Below are 7,856 nucleotides of genomic sequence, written 5' to 3' on the forward strand. Positions count from 1 at the left end.
AGAGAGCCAGATGGAGGGGAGTGTTGAGATATATAGATCAATTCTGTCTGTATCTGCTCCACAACCCTCGATTTAGGGCTAGACATATTTTCAGCCCTATGGGTGTTGTAACCCCACATCCTGTAACTAGAGACCTGCCCTGCCCGAGTGGACCCAGCACCTGCCCCAGACAACATGGGTCAGGAGGGAATTCAGCGCTGGAGACATTTTATCAGGTCTGTCCTGATCCCAGAGGACAGGAGATGGGAAGTGAAATTAACAAGCAGTGTGATGCAGGGGCTGGGGGGCCGCAGTGGCTGGGACTGACTGATTGAGCTGCTGTGAGCTGTGGGGAAGCAGTGTGGCCTCGTAGCCAGACCCCAGGCCTGTGCCTCAGGACAATAGGGCTCTGTCCCAGCTCTGCTGCTCAGTGACCTTAGGCAAGTCACAGACCCTCTCTTTGCCTCAGTTTATCCAGCTGGGACAAATTATCTTGATCACCTTTTGTAAAGCACTTTGAAGAGGGAAGAGCTGAGGCTCAGATCCTCACAGGTATTCAGGCTCCTGCTGATTTCAGTGGGTGTTAGGCACCCAAACACCTCTGAGGATCCAGGCCTAGATGGTCTTATTTAGATCTAATTTTGTATGTGGATCAACCCAGCTTCCCTGCAGCCTACCCACTGCCCCATTATCCTTCCTCAGCCCTGGATCATTCGCACATGTGATGTCCAATCAACAGGCAAGTGATGGAAAAGGTAGAGCGAATTGTTCAAACAAGACTGTTTTTATTTTTAAAAAGTTGATTTTTTCCCCTCAAGTGCCATTGGTTCTACAAACAAGTGTCCATTTTCTCTCTATTCCAACTAGATTAGATATAAAAATAATCAACATTTGTAGGGGGCCTATACAATTCAACTAAGAAAATTTTGCCCTTGCTGCAGAATCCCATAGGTTGATGTACAACCCTGTACATAGGGGTGAATTCTAAAGACTCAGGAGAAAAGGTTGTCACCGAATATTGTTCTAGGATAATGGGGCACTTGGATCAGACAGTCACAACACAAACAGAGAGACCCAGGGACAGAAGCAAGTCAGATACAGAGAAAAAAGCCAGGCAGACACAATCTGTAAGTACAGAAATGTAGCCCTGAGGGACAGCTAAGAGGGGAAACCTTTTGAGCAAAGAGTCTTGGCAGGAGAGGCAGGCTGGGAACAGTGAACAGAGGAGCTGTCCACTGCTGTTTGATTCTGACTTTGGATATTCCATGTAAATAAACCATAGTGCATCAAAGTAAATACCAGACCCTATAGTCAATTTCTGCTAGCAACCAGAACACCTGTAGGGCCGCAAACATTGACTAGCTACTTGGGGAGACAATAAAATAGTACAAAATATCAAACATCAAAAGGACATTTCTAGCCACAAAAGAATTTCAGGACTGAGCCATTCGTAGCATTTCTCTAACAGTAGAAAAAAAAAAACCCTCTGATTTAAACCATCTCAGGAGTTCCACAGAGGCATGGAGCCCAGTATGGTCAAACTGGTCCTTTAAAGGGGGGTATCTCCTTTAACTCAGCTTCTGCAGAGTTTCTTTGATCCAGGAGATGGATTTGGAGATTCTCATGTATATGCTGGGGCGCCTGTCCGGATCTTCATTGCAGATGATGCCCTGGACCACCCCATCACACACCAGGGGCCCGCCAGAATCTCCCTACCAATAAGGAGAATAACATCAGTGACTGACATTACCCAGCCTGGCTTGTCCCCAAGAGATCTCAGATTGCATGTGGGACAGGTGTTCTCTGCAGCTGAAGGCCCAGGCCTTGCCACTAAATAGAATCATCCTGAAAATGGATGGGCAGAGAGAGAAATCTAGAGCTGGGAAGATGATGTACCTGTGGGAAAGGCAGTGTCTGACTCAAGTAGGCAAGGTACTGGAGTCCCAAGCTGGCAGGGAAACGGCTTAGAGGTAGTCCCATCATATGAGTTGGCAGTTCCCAAGGGGTTTTCTGTGATCCAACCCATCACAGGTTGTTCTTAACCAATCAAGAAATCCTCTGCTTGCCTGGAGGGATCTGAGCCCTACTGAACAGAACAACCTTGTAGGCAATTGACATGGATCAGTGCTAGGGCTCAGCTGTCGTACTAGAGAATGATCCTGCTACAATCACTTACAATCATCAGCCATCAATTCTTTCATGTCTCTACAATGTTCCTCATACTGCACATCATTAATTCTCCTAGCACTAATGATGCCCTTTGCCTTAAGGCACTCTGTGAGTGTGGTCCCTGCTAGTTCTAGTTTGGGTGAGGGGGGGGGCGAGCACTAGTTTAAAGCATCAAAAGCAGTCGTCTCAAGTTATCGTTGGAGGTTCTCTTAGGCCATTAACCTAGACTGATGAAGGAGAAACAGGCACAGAGCCTGGTTTAGTTAAAATCAAAGTTATGGTTCCTTGAGGTCTCACTTGGCTGAGAACAGAGTCAACATAGAAACACCCAGATACAGAGATTAAAGAAAGATGAGGAGATACAGTCTCTGCCATGAAGTCTGACCACTTCTCCTCTTGTCCTTCCAACCCCGGAGGAGGGAAGGGGCTCTGCAGAGTTGCTCGGCCAAGCATCCGAGAACCCTTCTGGAATTCAACATTATCTGATACACTCAGCAAGCTCTCTTATCCCACATACTGACCTCTGTTTCCTGGGTCATTTGCTCGGGCAGATATAGGTGTCTTGCTACTTCCATCTCTATCCAGTAGATGGAGATGCTGCATAAAAAAACTCTTTGATCCTTTTCTTTTTTGTATGTTTCATTCACTCCAGCCACCTTATTTCTGTGTCGGCCCAGCCAAGGCATCTGGGATTCCCCTGCTTTAAACAATGTATATTAATATTGCAAAGTTACACTCACGATAGGGCTTTGGACCTTCCATGTGTGTTTTGTGTTTTCCTTCTGTCGTGCAGTTCAACAATTCAGAGATTCCAAGATCATTGTGATCATCTTGTGTGACCTCCTGTAGAACACAGACCAGAGAACATCCCCCAGATAATTCCTTTTGATCTACAGCAGATCTTTTAAAAAATGCAATCTTCATTAAAAATTACCAGTAATGGAGAATCCACCATTACTCTGTTAAAAATTCATACCATGAAACAATCTTTAGAAAGAAAAACAAACAAAATCCTTTATAGTCCCTCTGAATTTGAAAATAATTGATTTTGACTTTCTCAGTATAAGGTGAGTTTTCCAATCTTTCGATCATTCTCGTGTCTCTTTTCTAGCCCTTTCTAATTTATCAATGTCTTTCTTGAACCATGGACACTAGAATTAGATGACAGGTCACCCTGAATAGGACGCCAGTCGGTTGGTCAGTCTTTTGGGGTCTCTTTAGCCAACCAAAAGGTGAAAGAGGAAGTCCATCCTTATGTAGGTGCATTAGATGATCTCTGTGTTACTCAGTCACACAACTTTAGGTAGAAATCTGCATGGGCCAGGAGAAGGGCTGTGACAATTCCACTCCACCGTTTAGTGTCCTCATATTCTCCCCTTGGCTTTTCCAGCAACATCTTTGTCTACCTGAGAGTCCAAGACTTCATGAAACCAGGAGAGAACTGGCAACGGATCCGGGTCCATCGCGGGGTCCAGCACCCTGACTTCAACAATGAAGATTTTTCACAATGACATCATGCTGCTGAAGGTACTGCCCCCAGTGACCTCATACTGCCAGTGTACTGCTTCCATCGCGTCACCGTGCCCACAGTGACCTCACACTCACTCCCTGGACACACATTCATGCTCTGGCTGAGTGGTGCTGCCCCACAGCAGCTCCGATCCCTGTACTGTTCCAGGTCCATTCTCTCTCTCTCTCTCTCTCTTGCCCATGGCAGCTGTCACACAGCGCGGCGCTGATGGACTGGGTGGTGCCCATCCCCCTGCAAGAGACCGATCACCATGTCAGCACAGTCTCTGAGTGCAGCATGGCTGGGTGGGGTCAGACCGGAGTGAACACCACCACTGACAGGCTGCAGGAGGCAGAGCAGGAGGTGGTGTTGCACGACCTGTGCACAGAGTGGTACCGTCATTATGACCCACCACTATGCTGTGTGTTGGTAGCCCAGACGTTAAGAAATCACCATTTCAGGTAAATATTCCACACACACACACCAACCCAGAGACAGTGGAGGTGCAGCAAGCTTCTCCAGGCAAGGAGCTGGTGGAAACCTATATGCCCATACCCGCCTTTCTCCACTGCCCCAGAAGGGGAGTTCATGATTCATCATGGAAGACACAGCCCAGGTAGGGAGCCAAGCCCCTAAGACGTCTCCAGGGATATATCTCCAGTATAGTGTCCTTGTGCGAGGTGCTGGTGGAAACAGGCTTAAATTTAACATGGGCTCATGCACTTAGGGACAAGTTACAAGAATTGCTCTTCTGAGACAGGAGCTCATCAGCTGGAAGCAACAGAGGGGGAGGGAATCCTGGGTGTGTCGGTCAATTGCAGGATGACTATGGGCCACCATCAGGCCATGGCCGGGAAAAAGGCAAATGCGATCCTGGGATGTAGCAGCCGAGGTGTCTCCAGTAGAGATGGAGGGTTTAATGCCAGTGGAGAAGGCTCTGGGGAGAGCTCAGCTGGAATCTGGTGCCCAACTCTGGGCAGCCCTGTCCGAGTGAAAGCAGCTGCCGAGAAGGGCTGGTGGGATAATCAGGAATGGAGAGTCGGTCTGAGAAGAGGGGAATAAACTACCTGGGCAAATTAGCCTAAAACACAGGCTGAGCGGCGTCTGATTGCTCTACAGATACATTGGGATGGGGGAAACACAAAGGAGCGAGATGACCATTGAAGCTAAAGGACAAATCAGGGGTGGGGATCAATGGAGGCTGGAGGTGAGGAGAAGTTTCTAACCATCAGAGGGGAAGGTTCTGTAACAACCCCCAAAAGGAGGGAACAGTTAGGGGGAACAGCCTAACCAGGATGCCAATGGAGCTTGATAAGTTTATCGATAGGATGATACAATGGGGCTGTCTGGGATAGCGGGGACTTGACTCCATGACACAGTCCTGTGTTCCCATAAGGTCATGAGGCACCTGAAATACAACTCCCATTATGCATCATGATTAGACATTTTTGGGCTTCAATTTTTTAGCAAAATGTTCCAGGAAAAATGCAGATGAAAAGCCCCCCACATCCCCCGAGCATCCCCACCAAGTGTTCCCACCCTCTCTAGTCTTCACCATCACCTGGGGTTCTACCAGTGAACTCAAACCTGAGGCTACTCAACAGTCAGTACCCTGGGTGAAATCCTAGCCCCATGGATGTGGATGGGAGCTTTGCCATTGATGTCCATAGGGCCAGGATGGCATTGGAGCCGAGGGAGAATCAATGTTCCTATCTAACAGGAAATGGCAACATTTCAATCTTTGTTTTCCAAGAAAAGTTGACAGAGTGGAAATTCCAAAAGGAGAAATGTTGACTCAGAAATGTTGAAATGTTTCATTGCAACATTTTCAATCAAAATGCAATATGCTGAGATGTGAACAGACTGAAATGCTTCCTTCCATGTGAACAAACTGGAGATAGTTCAGAGGAAAGAAACAACCATAAAAAATGATCTGAGGTTTAGAACAGCTGGCCTAGGAGGAAAGGCTGAAAGAGTTGGGCATGGTTAGGGTGGAGAAGATGAGGCAGGAGTGGGGAATGTGATAACCATCTTCAAATATGTTAAGGGCTTCTATAAAGAGGAGAATGATCAAATGTTCTCCATGTCCACTGAAGATGGGGGAAGACGTAATGGGCTTAATCTGCATTAAGGGAGATTCATGTTGGATATCCGAAAAAACTCTCTAACTCTGAGGGTCCTTAAGCTCTGGAGCAGGTTAACTGAGGAAGTTAAGGAATTCCTGTCGTTGGAGATTTTTAAGACCAGGTTGGACAAACACCTGTCAGGGATGGTCTAGGTTTATTTGGTCTGGCTTCCAAGTGGATGGTTAGACTAGATGGATCTCGAGGTTCCTTCCAGCCCAACAGTTCTATGAATCTAGGATTTTGGTTGTTGAGCTCGCCCAAAGTGCTTCAATTCAAGCCAGTTCAACATTAAAGTGCAGTTCCTTATCAGCGCATTGCCTTCTAGGAGCTTAGTTCAGGCCTCTATTTTCCCTTACGTAGCCCCTGCCTGGCCTACATCTCCCAAAATGCACTGATTCATGGGATTCCCATGATGCCCAGAACAGCTCAGTCTCAGAGACAAATCTGAGTTGCATTACGGTAGACGATGTCCTCAAGGGAGCCAAGTGCTTAGGAGAGAATGAAGATGTGAACTACAAATCCCATGGATAGGAAAAAAACAGTTGAACATTCTGAACTGATTCCTAACTATGGAATGTTCTGATTTGTGTGGAACTGACACAAAATGATGCAAAAATGGAAAATTTCAGTGTAGCAACTGCCTTTTCCACGGCTACAAGCTTTAGATTTCTCTCTCTGCCAATCCATTTCCATGCCGGTTCTGTTAGGTGGAAAGGGCTTGGCCTTAAGCTGCAGAGAACACTTGTCCTGTTGGACAGACTGTCCCGGGAAATGTCAGTCACTGAAGTTATTCTCCGTATTGGCAGAGTGATTCCGGAGGGCCCCTGATGTGCGAAGGGCTGATCCAGGGCATCATCTCCAATGGAGATCTGGATGGGCGATCCCCCAGCATTTACGTGAGAATCTCCAAATTCATCCCCTGGATCAATGAAACTCTGCAGAAGCTGAACTAAAGCCTGTGTGGAACCCTGAAATGCTTTAGGTCAGAGTATATGTTTCTCTTGTTAGAGAAATGCTACCAATGGCTCAATCCTGAAATCTATTTGTGGCTAGAAACACCCTGTCAATCTTTGAAATTTTGTTCCATTCTATTGTCTCCCCAAGTGGCTAGTCAATGTTTGGGACCCTGAGGGCAGAAACTGATGATGGAATCTGTTATTTCCTTTGAGCATTCTGGTTTATTTACAAGGAATATCCTGGTTCCCTGAACACAGTCAGCATCAAATGGTAGCAGACAGCTCATCTGTTCACTGTCCCAAGCCTTCCTCTCCAGAAAAGACTCTGTGCTCAAAAAAACTACTTCTCTTAGCTGTTTCTCAGGGTCACATTCCTGTGCTTTCAGGTTATGTCTGCCTGACTTTTTACTCTCTGTCTGTCACTCTTCTGCCCCCACGTCTCTCTCTATTATATCTGTCCGATCCACATACCCCATTACCCAGAATAATATTTGGTGACAACCTTGCCTCCTGATTCATTAGAATCCCCACATGTGCACAGGGTTTTACATCAGCCTAGGGGATACTGAAGAAGGGTAGATTTTTCTCTGTTGAATTCTATATACTCTCTACAAATGCTGAATATTTTTATATCTATTGCAGTTTTCAAGGGTTTTCTGCCATCAACATTCCTAGCTGCAGTGTGTCATTGGTGTCTTATAAACTTTCTTTCACCCAACCAGAGAGCAGGAATAGGGCCATGTGGTTTTGGTGGCCAACCTATCACCACAAAGCATGGCTAGCTGAATTAAACAGCACATGGCAATAGGACACTGAAATTGTTGTGTAAAAAAAAATGAAATTTTGAATGTTTTGTTTCACGCATTTTGAGCCAGAACCAACTTTTATTTATTTTCAGTTTTTTCTTTTCTTTTTCCCACAAATATTTAATTATTTATTATTATTGTGACACTGACTGAAGCTTGGAAAAACCCAAAGGAAGGGAACCTGGAAAGCATTGCTATAAGAACATAAGAATGGCCATACTGGGTCAGACCAAAGGTCCATCAAGCCCAGTATCCTGTCCTCTGACAGTGGCTAATGGCAGGTGCCCCAAAGGGAATGAACAGACAGGTT

General features: G+C 46.1%; 1 pseudogene; it reads left to right on the plus strand.

The window, feature by feature from the left end:
- The first annotated feature begins 1,764 nt into the window (after positions 1 to 1,764).
- On the plus strand, positions 1,765 to 6,737 carry LOC127031769 (duodenase-1-like; annotated as a pseudogene).
- Positions 6,738 to 7,856: the final 1,119 nt, after the last annotated feature.

The sequence above is a fragment of the Gopherus flavomarginatus genome, chromosome 11, assembly GCF_025201925.1.
Source record: "Gopherus flavomarginatus isolate rGopFla2 chromosome 11, rGopFla2.mat.asm, whole genome shotgun sequence".
NCBI lineage: Eukaryota > Metazoa > Chordata > Testudines > Testudinidae > Gopherus > Gopherus flavomarginatus.